Source organism: Amblyomma maculatum, chromosome 2 (genome assembly GCF_055883805.1).
Source record: "Amblyomma maculatum isolate TAMU_Amacu chromosome 2, ASM5588380v1, whole genome shotgun sequence".
Classification (NCBI taxonomy): domain Eukaryota; kingdom Metazoa; phylum Arthropoda; class Arachnida; order Ixodida; family Ixodidae; genus Amblyomma; species Amblyomma maculatum.
In genome coordinates this window covers 21356210-21377315 of record NC_139345.1, presented here as the reverse complement: position 1 = coordinate 21377315, position 21106 = coordinate 21356210, and the positions used below count along the sequence as shown (strand labels likewise).

Here is a 21106-nt window from a genome sequence, read left to right as displayed (position 1 = left end):
CGTGAGTCTACAGATACCGGTGTTGCATCTAAATGGCAGACGTATCTAGACGCACAAATAATGAGAAAACGTGCCAAATGTGCTTGGGAAATGGCTCAATACAAGAAAGGCTTTCATGGAACGGAAGCCGAAGCGAAGAGAAATAAACCTCAGGTCGAACCTCCAGAACAAAGAGCTGCACGATTGGATGCGATGGTTGTTGCCGGAAAGGTAGACGCGGCTTAGCAGCTCGCGAAGAATCACCCCGCGACTTGGGACTTTCTTGGCAACCGGGTTGTTCGTTGAATATACAATAGTCTGTGGCATATGGAACACTTGGCGTGTGTGACAAAGAGCATGTGGGTAGTGACGAAATTAATTTCCAATGTTGATACAAGTATGATGAACCATGTACAGAGAGTCGAATCGAGTGTCTCAAGTTTTCATGGGAACCCTTAGTACTAAAGCACACCGAACCATAGCAATGTGTGAAAATGGTTATGAAAATATATTAGGCAAGCAGGTATAGTAAGCTAGCAATTCTACGCATCTAATTCGCATTTGATTACCTGTGTTTTTAATGCAGGAATACATTTAACGGCTACAGTTTCATATCCCCTGTTGTCGATCATGGTTGCGTCCTTCAAGGCTGCATAGCTCCGTGAGGCTCAGATGATCGAGTTTCAAAAATTCTCTTGTGTCGTAGCTGTAATATTTCGAATATCGTCCACTAAATCAGTACTAACTGCAAACGTTTTTTATAGTTACTATCTAGAAAATGAACATTGCGAACACAGAAGATTGTTAGTCTAGAACAGTTTCTAGCGCGTGCATCTCAGCGCCATGGTTTGCTGTCGCCGCCCAGTACACAGCCGTTCAAACAGGAATCGTGGTGGTGCGCCGATGGCGCCACTTGTCCGTGAGGTGGCCAAAAATATGGCATCTTGGGACCAGTGATCACTTGTCGACTGACTCCTCAAAATTAAATACTCAGCTAATCTGACGCTCCTGCTTAAGCGGCCATTTTTGTATTGGATATCTCGCCCGTCACCTGCCATCAGTGTTGCTAAGACGCTATGACCTCATATACTGACGTCATCATTGACGGAAGCTTCCATGAGTGCTATAGCCGATCGTAGATAACGCAATGGCCTTTGTAAGTGAGAGACAATAACACTAACCATGGAAGATGACAGACAGCGCGACCGCATAAAGAAGCGTCAGGCGCAGTCTTTGAGGGCAGAAAAAGAGCAAGGGTACAGAACCTTCGAAAGCGACAAGTGAGAGATTTGAACCTTCAAGACGAGCGAGAACAAGAACCCCTTCGGAAGAAACGAGCGAGAGCCCCTACCTCGGATATCGATGGTTAACGACAAAGAGAACCCCGTCGTAAGGAACGGGCGGAACTGCACGAAAAAACTGACTGCTACCGCTGCCACACCAGTTGCCGAGCACGCCAGTGTACTCCCGCCGCATTACGACGGGGCGGTCATGTTCTTGAGGAGATGCTCTTGAACGTAATGTTCGGTTCGGTGTGCACCATGTGCGAATAAGGTTCTCGAGCGATGTGATTTCGATTACGCGGAAGGAAAATATATTTAACTATCTGTGTCGCTTGCTCCTGGAAAAATCCAAAAAGGGGGCATGCTGTGCAGGACCTGCCTCGACAAAATCAAAAGATCAAAGGTGTGAAAGTAGGTTTCCACAAAACTGTATATTGGAAAGTGTAAAATAACATGGGTCAGCACGTATGCATTCCTGCAGTGGAATAATCTAGTCATAGCATAGAGTACATCGCTGATTTTCTAGCAGACGTCTTTGGTTGCATAGTACGCGGAGCTTTTCTGCTTTGCAGAAAACTCAGTTGGAAGTACATGAGCTTTCTTTCGCATTTAAGTTTAACAAACAATTGGCCGCCAAATTTAACCGAGCCCAAAATGCTAAAATAAAAAAAAACGAAGCTCGAAGTTCCAGCTCTAAAATGAAGCTGGAACTCCTCAGATGCTTATTACTTCCATTTTTTCGTCTGAGTACATACGGAGATAACGAATTATGATGATCAGGAGGTGAAATTGGGGTATATATAGAGAATAAAAGGACACTAATGGGCATTCCAATACACTGTCAAAGCACAATCACATAACCCCAGGAGGCAGTGCGGTAAGGTTGGTTTAAGCAAAGGCGGCTTTTGAAGAACACTGCACTGTGTAGTTTTGCGTTATTTTCAAATATGTCGGTTGTAGTCAAGGTTTTTAAAAACACGGAGTGTCCTTGCTGGACTCAACTGAGGTCCACTGCGGAATCCTTGTGGAAAGATATGAGCCTGCAGCTGGTCACGTGGTACCTTTATTGGATTGTCATTAACTAAAGCTGCGTGAATGGCCCCTTGAAGCAGGCATCAAAGCTAGATGCATTTAACGAGATAACCTTAACGACCCGGTGTCGCAAACCATCCGGTGGTGGCGTTGTTATTGTAAAGGGAAAATACAGTCTTGCCTTGGTAATAGGACTCCCGTAATTATAGACGACTCGAATCATGGACAGTTTTTCTGAAGACCGAATTTTTTTTTTCATGCATTTACGTCTCGTTAATATGGAAACTCGCTGTCCGGACAATGGACAAGGAGAAAATGCACAGATATCATTAGGGTCCATGTATTTTGTCGCTCATTGTGAACAGTCATAAAAACCAAGTCCGTTACACTGCTTCAAAACATTTTTCTTCTAGGTTTTGTTGACAGGCACCACATTAACGTAGCGGCAATGATTGACTGATTGCCCTTTTCGCTTGTGGTTTCATATTTTACAATGCGAAGTTGGGCAGTCCGTGCACGTTACAATTTTTAGTACTGCATGAATTCACTTGAACAAAACTTTTGCAGCAGCTTGCGCTTTGTAGAAACTTGGACTGAGGTGCTTTCAGCCGACTAATTGCTGATACGCATCAGGGGTTCATGGGAGATGAAAAGTAAAAGTAGGAGAAAGTAATGTATCAATTAAATACCATCGAGAACAGCATGCAACTGCATCACAATACTTTAAAACTCTATCGCATTTGAAGCATAACGGTAACTCGATAATGAATTTCGCTGGCCTAAATTATGCTCTGAAGCAGACCTTATCATTAGAGTTTTTTTTTTTTTTCCCCGAAAAAAAAGTTTGATTCGCTATTACGGACGACTCGCTTTATGGACAGTTTGGTGCGGAAAAGAAAGCGTCCATATTAACCAGGCACGACGGTACATACGTTATTTCTATCAAACTTTTGACGCAACTGTCCTTGGTCATCTTTCAGGGTGGTGTCAGTCAGGGTATGCTAGTCAATTTGGCGGCTAGTTTTTGCCAGGAAATCGAAGCGCACGGCGTATGTGCGACCGAATAAAATATATTTCAATACAGAGGAATCAAAAGGCGGTGTTAATAGCGCTATGGTTAGGTCGAAAGTTGGACGTCCTTGAAATTTTTAACGCGATCTATACCTTCCGGATGGAAAGTTTATTCTCATGTCAATAATAAAAATTAGGTATAATTACTTTTCGCTGATGAAGTAATTTTAGAGACTAAAAAAAAAATCTGGCAAACTAGGCCATGTGACCCTCAAAAGCCTTCAGAGGTTTTCATTAGGTTAGCGCACTTCGTCTTTTCTAAAGCCTGGTCTTATTTCAGTGGGACACCCGGTACACACGTAATGTAATAAACAACGGGAAGCAAAATAGTCAGATAAGAAATTAAGCCCAAGGACCATTGTGAACAAAACCATCAGCGATTAAATAGCAGATGAAAGTGCAATACATTTCAGCAGGCATGAAAGTCGACGAAAGTATGAAACAAAGTGAAAGGTGCAAAACAACAGATCGCAAGCCGCGATTTTCGCGCATTCCATAACTTCCCCAGATCGCGCGTCACACCTGCAAGAAGTTGTTTTGCGTACTATGTTTGTAGTGTGGCCCTTACATATCCGTCCACAGTGCCACACCTTCTGAATATGCGATGCGTTCTCATTGTACTTCTTTATTTCCTGCTGTCTGCATCGTGCTTCCAGTCACCAGACCCAGTTGATCAGGCGAGACATCGAGTGTGCCGAGTGGTGAAACAGAAGCATTTCTTTTCCTCGCCTTGTTTCAGGGAAAGTTGTACAAACAAACTCGTATACTTATGCATACACCAGCAAGGCATTTATCTCGGAAACTCGAACAATGCAACAAACTCACAAACACAACCAGACGGAATCTGCCTCTTTATCGATGTTCGCTTTCGGGGCATAAATAAATGTTGAAAGCAAATGTTGACTAGACACGTGTGCTTTTGGGGCAAAAAACCTGGCTAACGAAAAAGCCATGGCAAAAACCAACACATGTGGCTTCACCCACCCGCCTCACATGCATACAAACACATAAAGATGAGAAAAAAAACTTGATCAAACGAGGAAACCTGCTCCTCAGTCGTGACGCCTGTTGCTGAAGGAGCCGGCTGCTAGAGTTCAGTCTTCATTTCACATTGCCTTTGTGCTCCAAAAAGCGAAACGTATGCCGCAGTATTCGAAACAGCGGTTAAACGAACCGCACAGGCAGCAGGCGTGCTTCGCTTGCAACTGTTGCAATCGTCAGTCCAGTGCACAGCGCCTGCGCCGGAATTCGGCATTTGACTTGAGAGCCGCATCCAAAGAAATCAGCGTCGAGACTCGCAACAATAGCGATCTGACGAATTAGTTGAGGAAACACCATTCACGAACATACTTAGCTACTTTAATATATACTTACCTGTAATGTATTTCTGTTGAGTCTACGCTTGTTCACTTGAGGAGCAGGCAACTTAGCTGTAAAAAGGCCCAAAATATCAAAACAGCACTGCTGCCCGCTTTTATATGATAAAACTTGTCACTTGAGTAATTAGTCACCAATTATTCCCATTAATTTGCTCACAGTACGCCAGCCAATAAAAGTGCATATTACAAGAAAACCGAACCATCATAACTTCAAGTTTCGCCGCGAAATGCGAAAGTAATTTTGCAAGCCGTTTCTTATGTGCAAAGTAATTACATGCATCAGTTTTGTTACCAGACGGAGTCCCAGCTGGCTCTGGTGCTAACCAGAGCTAAAGACATCAAGAAAATATTCAGTGGTTCAAGAATATGAAGCGGAGTTGGAATAACCAACGCAAATTCATGCAAATGGAATTCAACGTCAATATTGCAATTTAGCCTGTAGTGATAACCTAATTGCTTTCATAGTGAAAATTAATAGAAAGAAATGTAGTGACGAAACCAAAGAGGAACGCTGCATGCGAACCACGTTAGTCTAAAATAATAGGACTTGGACCGGAAACGCTGTCTGGCAATTTTGGCATGATCAAAAGAAAGCAGACTCGGTGCACGGCCTTTAGCTTATTCAGGACAATCGGTTTCCCCAGCGGAATCAGCGGATCGTTTAATTTGCACGGACCAAATTTTCGGTTCAATAATTTTTGCCTTCCCTGCAAATGTTCTTCCTGCTCGTTGTCTTGCTGGAAGAAGCAGCGCTTACTTTGCGTACCCAATTAGTAATACTTTGCGTACCCAATTAGTAAACTAAGGTGATGGCTACTTTTCGTTCAGGGAGCTTGATGTCTTCGGATCTTTTAACTTTTTTTTTGTTATGTCTACTGAACATTGATCCTTCCCTTGGGAATGGTATACTGAGTTGCTTCCTTCTCGACAATTTTAGAGCCCCTATAATAAGGTAACTAAGTAAGGAGATCTAAATATTACTCCTGCGTACCTGGGTGAATTTTCCGCGATGGAGTACATATTTCTCAAGAAATGAAGTAATTGCCCATTTGCATCCACTTGAGTGAAAGTGGAAGCCTAAAAAAACGCTACAAGACTTTCTGAAAACAGTGCTAGTTTGAAGAAAAAATGAAGTTTATAATGTCAAGCACAGAAATATTGCCTTTCACTACACGACTTTCTAAAAACAGTGCTAGTTTGAAGGAAAAATAACTTTTCTAACATCAAACCCAGAACTATCGCCTTTGCCCGCCAGCTGGTCATTTTCGTCAGCTCCCTCGAGCGAAAAAACAAAACAAAAGACGGCAGGCGACGCCGAATATAATACGGTGTTGCGGTATCAAAATAGCGTATCTAGTCCAGTACCTCAAGTTCTAGTTCATTACCATCGGAATAGGGAATAATTATCAGCATGAAAATTTAATATATAACCTAAACCAGGCATTAAAGTAAAATATGAAGTTCAGTTGCGTTGACTGGCTAGAGTCACGTAATAATGAATATATCATTGTCATCAGGACAAAGCACTGATAAATTACAAATTCACGTTGAGCACACAAATGTGAATTACGGCCGGGGCTCCGCCATATGCGCACGCTTGCAACTGCGCGGGGCCGCCATTGGTTCAACGCTTTCACTTACAAAGCTATTTCGACGACAATAGGCAACTGTCATTTGTGGGCCGACAGCGTCATATTGACAGTTTGCTTGTAGAAATTGTTTTTTACACGTGTCACGCGATTGGCTGGTACGCAGATGATGACCAGGCGTACCGTGGTAGTTTATTATATAGAAAGGGCATTACGTACCAGAATTTCGAACTTCGGAATTTGTCGAACTTCCTCTCGTACACATTACTCATGAAGACACAGGTAAGGTGAGACACAGGTGGGGGTGGTGGTGGTGGTGGTGAAAACGTTTATTGTATACTTGGAGGTTTGACGCGGAGCCTTGAGGGCCTCGGTCTTACAATACTGGGTGGAGACCCTAGCCAGGGACCCCATTGGCGGTTGCCGCCTCCGATGGACGCCGCGTTAAGGCCCTTTGGGCTTGTAGGTCGCAGCAGCCGACCAGGGTCGCCTCCCAGTCCTCCAGGGAAGGGTTGGGGGATGGAGAAGGGATGGGTTTTTTTTGGCAGGCCCATACCATGTGGTAGGTGTCAGGCACCTCCCCACAGTACTGGCACTGGCATGTGAACTGGGAGTCAAAATGTTTAAGTACTGCGGGACACAGCATCGTGTTTGTGAAGAGGCGCAGGAGCAGCCTCTCGTTCGCTTTTCCTAACCCTTTGCAGGGGTTAGGTTATTTGCGATGCGAGTTTTGATAAAAATTACAATATCTTTGAATGTGCAGGCCGGATTGGAATCGATGACCTCAGCCGATTCGAGTCCCTAGAAAACTGCCCGGAGAGAAAACGCGTGGGTGGTTGCGTCAGCTGCCTCGTTCCCTGCAAGGAGCGCAGACGAGATATCGGCACGCGGGGTCCGTGTACCGACTGGAATTTCGATATATTCTATAGGCTAAGGAGATGGTAAAACTAACGAATGCCAGCCCACTCCAATTTCTTTTTGCTAACATTTTCATTCCACGGCTCTTACTTTCCTGGGCCTGCAAGTTCTTGTACATGCCACTTGCGATGCAGGTTCCGCACCAGTGCACGTTTCCAAACTCTGATCCAAACTTAAACAACTCACATTCACGAACAACAAATGGCCTGAACTCTATTCAGTAACCAGACAAATCAATCACTTGCTGTTGCTGTGCTTCCAAGAAAGAGAAAAAGGAAATGCGCGGGATTGACAATGGCTTTGGCTGAGCCACCGCAGCAGCGTCCTGGCTAGAGTTGAGAGAGGAGTAAGAATTTAGAGTGAAAGCGGAAGCGTGCGTAGAATTAGCTGTCCTCTGCCGCCGCGCGGCAAGTAGGAGGAAGTAATCAACAATAGATAACCTGGTGGAAACACCTTCTCCACAACCGGCGACGCCACCTTTGTTCTTAACCCGCGATAGCCAGGGGCAGTCATTCTTCTACCAGCAACTCCGTTCAATCGTTTTGCTATGCCCATCAGTGAATAGAAGAATGAAAGCGGATCCCTAGACGCACAGTACACTATTCCGTTGACTGCATAGGCCAAACTGTCGGCGAGCCCTGGTCTATTATGAAGATTGGTTGGTTGGTTTGTGGGGTTTAACGTCCCAAAGCAACTCAGGCTATGAGAGACGCCGTAGTGGAGGACTCCGGAAATTTCGACCACCTGGTGTTCTTTAACGTGCACTGACATCGCACAGCACACGGGCGCCTTGCTTTTCGCCTCCATCGAAAAGCTGCCGCCGAGGCCGGGATTCGATCCCGCGTCCTTGGGAACAGTAGTCGAGCGCCGTAACCACCGCGCCACCCCGGCGGGGTCTATTATGAAGAATAACTGCAAATAATCTGTACCTGTCTTCCATAGATGCGGAAATGGGTGCACACCAAATCATTCTGATCGATTGATGTGTAAGTTTGTCGCAAAAAAGAAATAAAGGCTCCGTCGAGATTACTTCCACATGTCCACGGGACATTCATTTATCAATGGCAAAACCTAGACTGCAAGGTGTTTTGCTCTTGAACGCGCAAAGACATCCACCATGAGAGCGCTGATGCACGCAACGAAATGCCGTCTAGCCGGTGATCAGAGAGAGAGAGAGAGAACAACTTTTATTTAAAATGCCTGCAGAATCGGTTAGGCTCCCTCCACGCAGGGAGGACAAGCTTTTACCGCGACGCGGCCACTACGTCAGTCTCGTGCGTTGTGCTCCTTGAGGTCTTGTTACGTCCCTCGCTACTTCCGCGGGTTCGGGGTGATCAGACATCATGACACGTTGCACAGACTTGCTATTCTCGACCTGTCGGCTTGCAGTAGCATTGACACAGAGCCTGAGTTTGACGACGTCATGAAAACTGCGTTACTTTGAGCAAATTTCGCGGGAGATTTGAACGTGGAAGGGTTTCGGTAATTTGCGAATTTCTGAAGATACCAGCCATTTGTTTGCTAAAATATGTTTACAGTGCTTCAAGACATTCTTTACTTATATTAAGTTTGGTTGTCTCTTTAATCGTCAATCTAAAAGACTATTTTGGCTGCACCTTTTTCGCTGGACATGCACAACGCTTTCCACCAAAAGCATGTGTTCCTCTGTAGTTCTCTGGTCCACTTCCGGTTCGGTATTGGCTACAGCGAACACATTTTTTTGCCAGCCTAAGTCGCTAGGCAGGACGCACTGTTTTGGACAGAGTGAGGGTGAAAGACAGTCTTTCACTTGTTCGCTGGAAATACCCCTGAAATTATCTCTAACTACTTGGAAGCGCTTTGGAATATCGATTCTTACGTGGGGGGGAAGGGGGGGGGGGGGGGGTGAAGCTTCAGAAGAACACTTGATCTGTCAATAGCGTTCACGCTGATTTCTTGAAAAAAAAAAAAAAGCCCAAGGAAGCACTGCAATACAGACACATGCTGTGTACTTTCGCGTCTTAAAATTTGAAGAAGCGGCATAGAAAACGGCAATGAATGCTGATGTTTCACACTGTTAACAACAATAAAATTTATACAGAACATACAGAAAAGCCCTTCTTTTTATTTCTCATGTGTCTTGCGCTTTTCATAACAGGTATTGAGCCAATATCTTCCATGTACGGAAGGTGACTTCAATAGAGTATGACATTATAGCGTTTACTTCTGGATAGATTCTAGTGGACGAAATTAGAAATGAACTAAGCCAGTTCAACGGTTAAAGAGGAAGGTGAAACAACTATTGCGAAAAAAGGGCATAAAATACAAAGTCCTTCATGACGTATGATTTTATTGGCTAACGAAGATCAAGCTATTCTCCTACAAAGTACGAACATTATCTCTTTTGGAAGAGAAGAAAGCTTTCCAGATGACGTTGCTCTCTCAGAGAAGGACATTGCACTGCTCCACATTGGCTAGCCCATCAAGTGAGCAACGTTCTAAGAGTTTGTTTTTTGTCGTGTTTTCCCTTTGTTTTGTTTTTTCCACGCTTGCGAACTTCCCTAAATATAAATTATTCTGTCGATGCGCAAGGCAGACGTAAGCAGAATGGAAGCTTAGACGAGTTTGTGATGGTTCACTTGCCACATGACATTGCACATAACACTGTTTGATTGCTTCCTATATTCCAATGATTCTATATCTCATCCTCGTCATTGTTAAGCAAGTGCATATATTGCCTGGTTTCATGCAACAAAGATTAAATTGTAAGTTAGCGCCCGTCCTGTGTGTCTCGCTGTGTCCGTGTCTGTTTAGCGCTATGTTGCAGGTGAGACGTAAGCATTTGCAGCTCCATCGTCATTCGCTTAGTCGCTCGCTCTTTTCATTGCCCAATCTCAAAATATGTATCAGCATCACTTGGCTCTACCGTCGTGTCTTGTGTAACAAAAAAAATATATCTACTCCATAAATTCTGAACAAAAAAAAAGAAAAGCATCCCTTGCATAATGGGGTGAATCCAATGCCGTAAAGATAATTATCGGATGTGGAAATGAGGCCTATCAACTGACCCACCCCGCTCACTTGAAAGAAATTTTGTGCGGTAAATGTGCATCAGTTCTTATTTTTGAGTAGCAAAGCTTTAGAAATGCATTGTATAAATAAGATCAGCCCTCCAAAGGTGACCTACAACTCAGGCATTACAGGGATGAAGTTAGGCAAAAGAAATGTTTGCTGTTCACCTGTGTACTCCGGAAAAATTCCAGCTGCGAATTGAGAATTCAACTCAGCTCAAATGAGAGCAGTCAGAGGCCCTCTAATATTTAAATAGCGAAGCTTCAAGCATGATTTTACGTATACACAAATCGAACACGTACATGGTAGGCAGCATTCAAGTGGGCGACTGCTTTTCACGCCCCAGTTCTGGTGCTGTGACGGAGGCATCAGACAACAAACCCAGCAAGGATCAAAGGATCACAAATGCTTTCACTATAAAGTATATGAGGTACTTCACTCTTTTTAGTGTGTGTACGTTTTTTTTTCTCTAAAATGAGTTTTCTTTTGAGTGAGTAACTTGATTTCTGCGTTCCGATCCATCAGTCGCTTCTACGTGCACTTCCAAGAAGGGCTAGAGAGCGATACATCATCGGGTACTGACGCTCTGGCTGTACAAGAGTATCGTACTTATTTTTTTTCTTCAAGGATGCAGTTTTACCGACCGAAAGAACCGTGTTGCCGAAATGTTTTGAGCTTGTAAGAACACATTTCACTCCCAACCTGTTCCCATTAGGCGGCCATATGGCGTCCATCGAAGAAACCTACCGAAGAGTCTGCCAGCAACGCTAGACGGGATACAATGCTACAATATATGTTTCAGCCTGCACAGCGTACTCCTGGTTCCTTACGATGTCTTTGATGGTGAACGTGTTGCGTTTTCACTTAAAAACACAATCAGAAAGAGGCAACCATGTTTCACCTCCATTTACAACGCATTTAGCCAATTGGTTTTGCGGAATGCTTTGTTCCCTGCATCAGAAGTCACTTCACACACTAAAGAAAAATGCTCAAAAAAACGTAATGGGGGTAACACTTAAGCTCTGCCTTGAAGAGTACGACGCAATAGCGTTTTGGGATTCGTCTGCTGTTCCAACTTTCTCCAGCGAATCCTAGTTGGTTTATATTCGCGTTTTTACTCGCTTATTCTCTGATTTCTTAATATGTGCATCTATTACCCGCGCATATTCACTTGCATGCTGTCTTAGGCTGCCCATTTAGGTGAAAGACATCCCGATATGTGTATATATATATATATATATATAGAGCGAAGGGTACGCTTCATTTAAAGAAACATTTTATTAGACTCGACGTTTCGACCAGAAGCTGGTCTTCATCAGGAGTGTGAATGCAAGCAATGGGAGTAGGTTTTATATGCAAAGAGTGGAAAGAGAGACAGGTGCGCAGAGTACAATGGCATTGTAGTGATGGGTGGGGTAAAAAGCAGGTGAAGGCGGGGAGTGGAAGAAAGTGCCGGAGGGAAAAAAAAAATGACGGCACATGGAAGGAAGCACAGAATACAGTAATAGGTATGACCCCAGGCGACAAAAGCAGGAATTGTGCGACCTTCATTGTGTGTATGGTGGGGGAGGCTGACATTCCTTTGGGCCACCTGCAGTAAGCTTGACTTGGCCATTTTGGGTGTGTTTGAGGAAGGAATTTACGGGGTAACTGAACTTTGAAGTGGAGAAAGAATACCAGGGCTCTCATTAATACCGGCATGCAGGGCATTAAATTTAAATATAAAATACGATTCTCGCTGTTCCCGTTCGCGGTTGCTATGGAAGCCGCTCTGGAGCAGGAAAACTTTAAGTTTGTCGAATTTGTGACTTTTCTGTTGCAGGTGTTTGGACAGGGGAAGGTGGGCGAGAGATTTGCTGTGTGCGCGATGGTTGTTGAAACGAATTCGGAAGGGGTTCTCGGTCTGCCCTATGTATTACATTTGACACTCGCCACACTCGAGCATATATACCACGTTCCTGGAGTCACAATTCAAATTTCCGCGGATGGAGTGTTTAAAATCACAGTGTGTGCTCTGTGCCGTGGTCGTTGTTTGCATGTGTTTGCAAACTTGACACCTATTTTTTTCCGCACGGCATACAACCCACAATATCTGCTTTATCGAAAGTATAGTGTACTACATATTTTTGTAAATTTTTTGGTCGTCTGTATGTAACCCGCGGAACCACAGAAAAAATTTTGGAGAGGCGATCACTTTGTTCGATGATGTTAAAGTGCTTTTTTAGTATTTTGTTGATGTTCGGAAGGTTGTTTGCGAAAGTTAAGACCAGGTTTGAGCGGTGTTCATTTTGTGCTGCCGGCCGGTCTTCCCCAAATGTTTCATTGCGATCAATTAATCCCGCTTTTTGGATGGCATCGTCAATAATAGTTGGCGGATAGTGCTGGTGTTTCAGAACCTCCCGCATACGGTTCGAATTTTCCTCGAAATCTTTTGAGCGTGAGCAGATTCGTTTGAATCTTATTGCCTGAGAGTATGGAATTGATGTTTTGCAGTGGCGCGGGTGGTAGCTTTTAAAATGAAGGTATCGTTGTCTGTCCGTGGGTTTTCTGTAGACATTGGTGATTAGTGCCCCGTCTTCAAATTGAATTAATACGTCCAGGAAGTTAATTTGAGTGGAGGAGTAGGTATGTGTGAATGAGATGTTGGGATGTATGTTGTTAAATGAGGTAATGAATTGGATGAGTTCATGCTCGTTTTCTGTCCATATGATAAATATATCGTCTAGGAAGCGTTTATAAAAAGCTGGTTTTTTTGGGTACGAGCGTAGGAAGTCAGATTCAATGTGATCCATGAATATGTTAGCATAGTTTGGCGCCATTTTCGTTCCCATGGCTGTACCACTGATTTGTAGGTAATACGAGTTGTTGAATTCGAAGGAATTGAGTTTTAGAACCAGATTAGCGAGTGATGCGATGGCGGTTGGGCTAAGGGAGTTTGGGGCTTTGTGTTTTTCATATGATGTGATCAGAGCTTGGATCCCGTCCTCGTGCGGAATGTTCGTGTAAAGGGACACCACGTCAAGGGTCACTAAAAGGGCTCCTTTGGGGACAGTAAATTTAGATAACTCTTTCAGGAAGTGATTAGTGTCGCGTATGTAAGATGTATGTTTGGGAGGGATAAGTTTGATGAGGGAATCGATGTAGTTGTTAGATATTGGTTCTGTGAGGGTGCCAATGCCGGATACGATTGGTCGACCGGGATGATTTTCTTTGTGCACTTTCGGGAGCATGTAGAAACGCCCTGGGGACGGATCTATTGCCTCTAGTGCCTTTCTTACTCGTGGTAGTATTTCCCCTTTCTCGGTGAGTTGCTTTAGAGTTTGTGTTATAATTTCCTGGTGTTCGGCAGTGGGATCTGATGGGAGTAATTCATAAAAATTTGAGTTGTTGAGTTGGCGATATCCCTCGTTAATGTAATCGTCTTTGTTTAAAATTACTATACCCCCTCCTTTATCGGCAGGTTTGATGACGATTTCCGTTCGCTGCCTAAGGGATGTTAAGGCGTTACGTTCTTTTTTTTTTATATGTTAGAGGGTCCGGGCCTGTAGGTCTCGAAAGCGCGAAGGATGTCCCGCTGTACAGCTTTTATGTACAAATCCAGATGTTTTTCCCTCCCAGATCTAGGGGTCCACTGTTCCTGAGACCGGGGAAGTGAGGCAGAATTACTGTTAGGTTTTTCGAAAAGATATTCCTGTAGTCTTAGGGTTCGTGAAAAATTGTCTAGATCCTTAAGTAATTTGTATTCGTCATATCGTCCCATATTTGGGCAGAATTTCAGTCCACGGGATGGGAGTGCTGTTTCTTCCGGGGTAAGTGCTGCGGTTGAGAAGTTAAGAATGTTATGCTGAAAGTGTGGTCTGCCCGGTGTTTGGTTAGAAGTGTTTAAGTGGGTTCTTGAATCGTTTGCTGTATGATTAGACTGATTTAAAAAATTAACAGGTTGTGGTATCGCGCTATGCTCAAGGTTTATATAAGGGACGTTATCTCTTTGAAATTTTTTACACTTCTTAGTCCAAATTTCTGTAGCTCTCCTGCACTGGAAGACCTCAAGCTCGTTGCCCTCAGTTGTTGATAGTATAATGTTGTGACGAACCCGCCCCTCCTCCCGACTCAGCGATGCCAACGTCTCCTCGCAGTGATTTATGGTTATTTTCAGAAGGTTAAGTGATGCATTGTGGAGTTCTTGGCTCCAAGCCAATTTATGGGCATTCGAAAGGTTGTTCATTGACGGAATTAAGTCTACAGAAAGGCCCTTCGGTACCATATTCGACTGGAGATAAATTTTAAGGGCTTTTACATGGAGCTGGTGCCTGATTCGTTTGTCTAAAAATTTTCTTGCTTTTAAGAAATGCTTGGAGTGCTTGGCATCATCTGAGGAGGGAGCAGTAGGCGGGCGAGCTCGGTCAGCCCGTCAGTCCCGCTTAATTCGCTGCGCTGAGCCGCAGCGTCGCCTGAGGTCATACCTTTGTTTCGGTGTAGCGGCGCTCTCTGGACGGTTGGTTTCGTTGGAAGGAGGCTGTTGGTGTCCCGTTGGGTCTCTTGGAGTGGGCGTGCTGACGTCATTTCCGATGTCCTGCATGGTGGATGAAGCTTGCTGGGATCCAAGTGTTGCAGCTGAGAGTGGATCCATCCGGGATCGGGGCCTCGTCGAAGTGGAGACCGGGGATGTACCGCCTTGCGCAGCAGGCGTCGGTAGTAGGGACGGGCGGTTTGATGATGGGCAGGTGGGGTTATTCGGTGTGGGATTTCCTGTTGTTCTGGATGGTTTGGCGGCGGCTGGAGGCGCAGTGAAATGTGGTGATCTTGGAGTTGGCAGCAGAGCTTGGCGAAGGGGCGTCTTCGTGAGTGTAGTGTAGCCTGAACCACTTGGTGGTAGGTTATGCGTGGCACGGCGGCATTTCAACCCAGTTGTCCGTCCTTGGTTGATCAGATGCTCTGCTTCCTCAATGGTTGGGAAATCCGGTGTTACGGGTGGACCAGCATCTTCACTGTTTTGGAATGGGACCTCAAAACAGCTGGCAGCTATTCGGGTGCTGTGCTCCATGGTGGGTTGGTGGGTCTTATCTGAGGTTGGCAGGTGGTCTTTCCATGGGGCCATGCAGTGCCGTTGAGCACTGAGGAGGAGGTTGAATATATTCCAGGCGAGCACCGAAACACCTCCAAAACTTGGGTGCACTCCATCAGCAGCCAGAACTTTGGTAGCGGGAAAGGCCTCCAAGGAATGGTGGAGGTGGAACACGTTTTCGCCTTGAGAACACAATTCAATGAGTCCGTTGTTGAACTGCATGGCGCGTTGATATATATATATATATATATATATATATATATATATATATATATATATATTATATATATATATATATATATATATATATATATATATATATATATATATATATAAAGTCCAGTGTCCACTGCGCCGGACGCACGTAGCTGCGTTGCCTAGGAGGAACGTGGTGTCATATAAGCTCTCCGCCCAGCGGTCCTGGAAGGTTTGTTTCCCGGGCCGTCTTACCCAGCGATCTTAAAAGAGAAGCCCAGGTTGGCAGCTCCTCCCTTTTACATGGACCACTGACCTCGAACTGCCTGCATACCCTTCAGTGCTCGGCCATGTCACCAGTCAGCCGCAACCTGCTACAGGCACGTCGGTAATTGTTTGCTCAGAACACCGGTTTTTGTGTAGAACGGTCTGTAATTTTCTCGTGCGAAAAGAACAGGATAGCACACGGGAGGGAGTCTTGCATAAACTGCGTCGTGTTGACCACTAGGTTACCAGAGAACAACATTTAAAACTCCAGGGACCAAATTTCAATCAATCAATAGCCATAATAAATTGTTTTTAACTCGACAGCTACGTTGTTGCTTATACCGAGTACCGCCGCAAATTCTAATTATCATGTAAACCCAGCATTAAGCTCAGTTGATAAAGAAATACACTCTTTTTCCAGCGTTGATGCTATCTATTCGTGGTTCCTCTCTGCGTTTAGGCCTCGGGCCTACCCGGTTTACCCTGTGTCCCTACTCTAGAATACTACTGTCCCTGAGCATATAGGTTATATCTCACCTTGGTGGCCCTGTTATAAGTTCTCTCGTTGCCAAGACACTCATTCACCGCTAGAGTGGCGCCGCCAGTGCACCCTTATTTTTTTTTTTTGTTCTGTCAAAAAAGCCTCTCTTAGTTAAACTATGTTTCTAAAAGGGAAAGCTTTTAGTGCTTCCCTCCGTAGCTTCTTCGCTGTGCATGTTATGTGCAAGTGTTTGACTTTAAAACAAGGAGAAACCACGTGGCAGCTATGACGTTACTCAGCCTCTTCTGAAGCCTGGTCGCATGACCACCGTGACGTCGCTCAACTGCAGCTATACTGAACTAGTGGCACTCGCTCTGCCTGATAGCCTTCGCTGCGGTTGAAATAAACACGAAGCGCCCCATTGATCCTAACTATAGCGCGTTCGGTTATGGCTCGTTCGGTTAGAGGCATAGGCCAGACGGGTGATTGCGTTGTTCTTTGATTCCGCAATATCTGTTTCCACCGAAACCCGGGAACTAACCAAGGACCTTTAAATTCCAGTTTCAATGCCCATTAAATGCAGTTAGCCGGTGCCAACGGATCGCAACAGCTATCGACAATTTAACGGCAGCATTCGTCCTGGATGATTCAGGCGAGAAGTCTCGCGAAATGTCTGCGTCTCAGAGGTTACGAAGATGACAGGCTAAATTTTATCATCCAGTAGAGGTAGCTCGCTGAGACGCTGCCGCACAGAGATAGAGAGAGGCGAATCAAACGAAATACGCCGCCGCTTTCGCTTTGGGTACTTGGAGTTAGCAGGGGTAAACGTTTGCCTAATATTTTATTGATCAACTCGGCATGGATATCTTCGTTGAAGGATTGCGCGAACTTGGGATGACTTGACAGTGCGTACGGATGCAATGGTATTTTGTGCGGAGTGACCTTCTCTCCTAAAATGCGGTGTTTTGCGTAGAAAATATGCGTAATATAGTGTTTATGCTTTCAAGCGAAACGACCTAAGAATGATTCTGGCAAGTTTTGATTTTCGAAGCTAGTAAATTTTGTGTCATTAAATTATACCTTTATCAGCATAGCAGACCAAAAAAGAAATTGATAGGCATTAAAATACTCACCGGTAGCCAAAAAAAAATAAAATTATTTCGCGAGCATTTAATTCCATCCTGCATCATTGCATATAGAACAAGCTTATTTCGAGTGAAAGTTGTGAATCGTACCAATAGCCTTCGTTGCCCGTAAGGTGCCCTTTCGCGATGTATTCCTATGATAGTTAGCAATAGTACACGGGGGACACCGACGAATTGAAAAACAAATGCTTGAAGAAAAAAAAGCAGATTAAAACTATTTTAACAGACACCCTAATCAAGCACCTGGCCTAGTTGAAGGGACAGATAAAAGCGCCAACACATAACTGCCTGAGCAATTCTCTAGATCAATTTGCATTCATTGGGCCGATCGCGCTGCTCTATCAGTATTACTTCGCTTTTATTGCGTTTTCTTTTCGCTTCTCCCTCCCGAGGCTGAATGCAGGGCCCAGAAGAAGCACTCCTGGTAATGAACAAGCGATCGTCCTTCGCGCAAAGCACAGTCAAGGATATTGCACGCGCGCATGCTTCTTTTTTGTCGACCTGGGCCATCGCGCGAACCATGGTGGGATTTATCAACGGAGGTGCAATCTATGTATTTTCCTGTCGCTTTCAAATAAATTATTCAGGGAAGAGTCCAATGAGTCGCCTGCCAATGGCAAGTGCAGATGAAGTGGGCCTGTAAACAGCGCAATCACTTTGGACCTCACGTACATTTTTTGTTTCGGAATTCTCTGTTGGAAGGAAGAAAAAACATGAGAGAAAGGACTAAAAAATTTCCTCTACATGCGGTGACCTTTCTCGCGAAAAGAAAAGCTAACTAATAGTTAACTAGTCTTCTAAATGGTTTGAGAAACCTGGGAAGAACTAAATTATAAGATGCGAGCGTTCTCGTTTCAGCGAGATCAGATGGAAGCAGCTATACCGTAAAATAATAACTTGAATTGCACAAAACCGTTTTACAATTGTCTTACTTAGAGAAGTGCTAGCCGTAACAATAGAAAGTAACTTTCGTGCACTGAAATCTCCTATTGCAGAAAAAGATTACTAGGTTTTCAAATATTTATTCTTTAGCCCAACTTCTCAATGTTTCTACCTCATCACTACAGGCTTAAGTGTGACACTGCGGATAGTACATATTATTTTTGGAACAGTTCGAGTAAAACGTACTGCCGTGGAATGCTGATTTCTTATATCTTAACGCTTTCATCCGATGTATATAATTAACCAACATCATCGCTTTTTTATGCTGTGTGGAAAGACTTTACTGATTGCCTACACTCGTGCCTCGTTAATATGGACACTTTGGTTTCCACACAAAACTGTTCACAAAGCAAATCGTCCGTAATAACGAATCGGAATTTTGTTTCTGAGAAAAGGAAACGCTAAGATAAAGTCTGCTTTAGAGCATAATGCAGGCCTGCGAAGTTGGCATTAGGAGCTACGTGATGATTATCTGAGTCACCGTTATGATTCAAATGCAATGCAATTGAAAGTATTGTGATGCATTTGCATATTGTTCTCGATGGCGCTTCATTAATAAATTACTTGACTTCTACAATGAACCGCCGCTACGTATCAGCATTCAATCGGCTGAAATTTGCTTAATCTTGCTTTCTACAAGGTGCAAGCTGCTGCAAAAGTTTTGTTCAAGTGAATTTATGCAATACTTAAAATCATAAGATGCATCGACTGCGCAAATTCGCAGTGTAAAATATGAAACCGCGAACGAAAAGGGCAATTCATCAGACATTGGCACTAAGTAAACGTGGTGCCTGCCAACAAAATGTAGAAAAGAAATTTTCTTTGAAGCAGTGCAACAATTTGGATTTTATGACTGTGTATACTAACGTGAGAAAATACATGGACCACAATGATATATGTGCATTTTTTCCTTGTCCATTATCCGGACAGCGAGTTTTCATACTAATGAGACTTAAATGCATGGAAAAAGTTTGGCCCCCAGAAAAACTGTCCATAATTCGAGTCGTTCATATTAACGGAGATTGTATTAACGATGCCCTACTGTATCTCATTTTCAGACGAAGGATTCTTCTTTACTTCTAAACATTTTGATGACGTTGTGCTCATAGTTTGTATCCTGTTATGGCTCTTATTTCTCGTCCTAAAAGAAAAATACGTTTCCCGCATGATCGTGATCCACGCCACTTTGCTATTACTGCGCAGAGGTCGCCGACGATTTATCTGATTTAATAAAAGGTTTTTCTCATTTAATATTAATGTTATTCAAGGTGATAAACGGATAATACAATATTAAATCGAGACTGCTTTCCTGCTTCGGCAAATTTCATATCCGGATCTTGAAGGCAAGGGCGTTGCAAAAATGAATACAGTTACGAAGCATCAAAATCGTTATATTTATATTCGTTATCTGTACTGTTTTCCGCTCATTGTGTACTTACTACATCGCTTTTGTTTAAAAGTACTTGTAGCTTGTACTACACCGAGGCTAATAATGTTAGTGAGGCGTTTAGAATTGCTTGGTGGAATCCTATGAATGCAGGTCTCACTCGATGAAAACAAATATTGCACTACATGAGCCGTCGCCCGCTTCTCTGTGGCAGGAGATCCTTAGCGGAATCGCGTTAAAAGAGCATACGACCAACGTCAGCAACTACGGAATTGTTAACGGGCTCGCTCCTGCAAACCTCACCTTTCTTTTGTTTTGTTGACGGCTGTTGCTTTAGTTGTCTTCTCACGCACTGCGTATTCCGGAGCATTTGTGTCTGCAGAAGGAAGAAAACCAGTTGTTTTATAGCACTCTGCTTTGCACGCCAGTCATGTACGGCATCAGATAGTTATAAAAGGACAATCGTCACCATAACCTAGATGAAATAAGCATGCGCTTTGATTATATTTAGATGCAACAGTAAATAAACTTCTTCAAACAAACATAGGTTACACTGATATGTGCAGATGGCGCACGTTTTAAGTATTTCCCACCATCTGGCTCCTGCTGTGATATTGCCTCAATTTCGAGCTCTGGCATACCAAAATAGACATGCCGAGGTGATGCTTCTCTCCAAAAATGAACAATACTCTAACTGGGCTGCCATCTTCGAGAGACTTGACATGCGAGGCCAACCTGCCTTGCAGGAAGTTTTAAAATGTACTTTTGTGATCCAATTTTTTTTGCCATTCTAATTGATAACTTGCAATTGATATCTAATTTGTATCTTGTGAAATATTGTTATCTTACAAACGTCAGGTCTCACAGGAGTCAGGGTGGTTCATCTGAGCAGATTCAAAGGACAGCGAAACAGATAACGTAAACAGCAAAAATACCGAATACCAGAAGATCAGTCGCTTCAATGCTACAAAAGCAATAAAAAAACTTTGAGGGGAAACAAGAAAAACAGGATAGCACTTGCAGGCTTTTGCAACAGCATCCTGTCGTTGTCTGCAACGCCTTTAGCAGAGCTCTCTCTTTACGGCTCCAATAAATTATATATATATATATATATATATATATATATATATATATATATATATATATATATATATCAATGTAACAATAGTGCACGACGGCACAACAGAACACGATAAGTGTTGTCCACTACCAGTTATTCACCTGCATTTGCAGAAAACTAATCTTATGCTACTCTACATGATTAAGATTTCCATATATAGCACAGAAAAAAAAACTGTTTTGGTAAGTAGGCATAGCAAACC

At 43.7% G+C, this 21106-nt stretch overlaps 1 long non-coding RNA gene across 4 annotated transcripts in view; it reads right to left on the bottom strand.

Annotated features, from left to right (window-relative positions):
• LOC146198116 (uncharacterized) overlaps nt 1-21106 on the bottom strand; it is a 63712-nt gene that overhangs the window by 28225 nt on the left and 14381 nt on the right. For 2 of the 4 annotated variants that reach the window (XR_014704948.1, XR_014704945.1), the window contains one exon: nt 20088-20160. This is a non-coding gene — a long non-coding RNA (uncharacterized LOC146198116). Of the gene's footprint in view, nt 1-4739; nt 4815-20087; nt 20161-21106 lie in introns of those variants that run through there. The other 2 variants (XR_014704947.1, XR_014704946.1) reach the window with 1 other exon arrangement.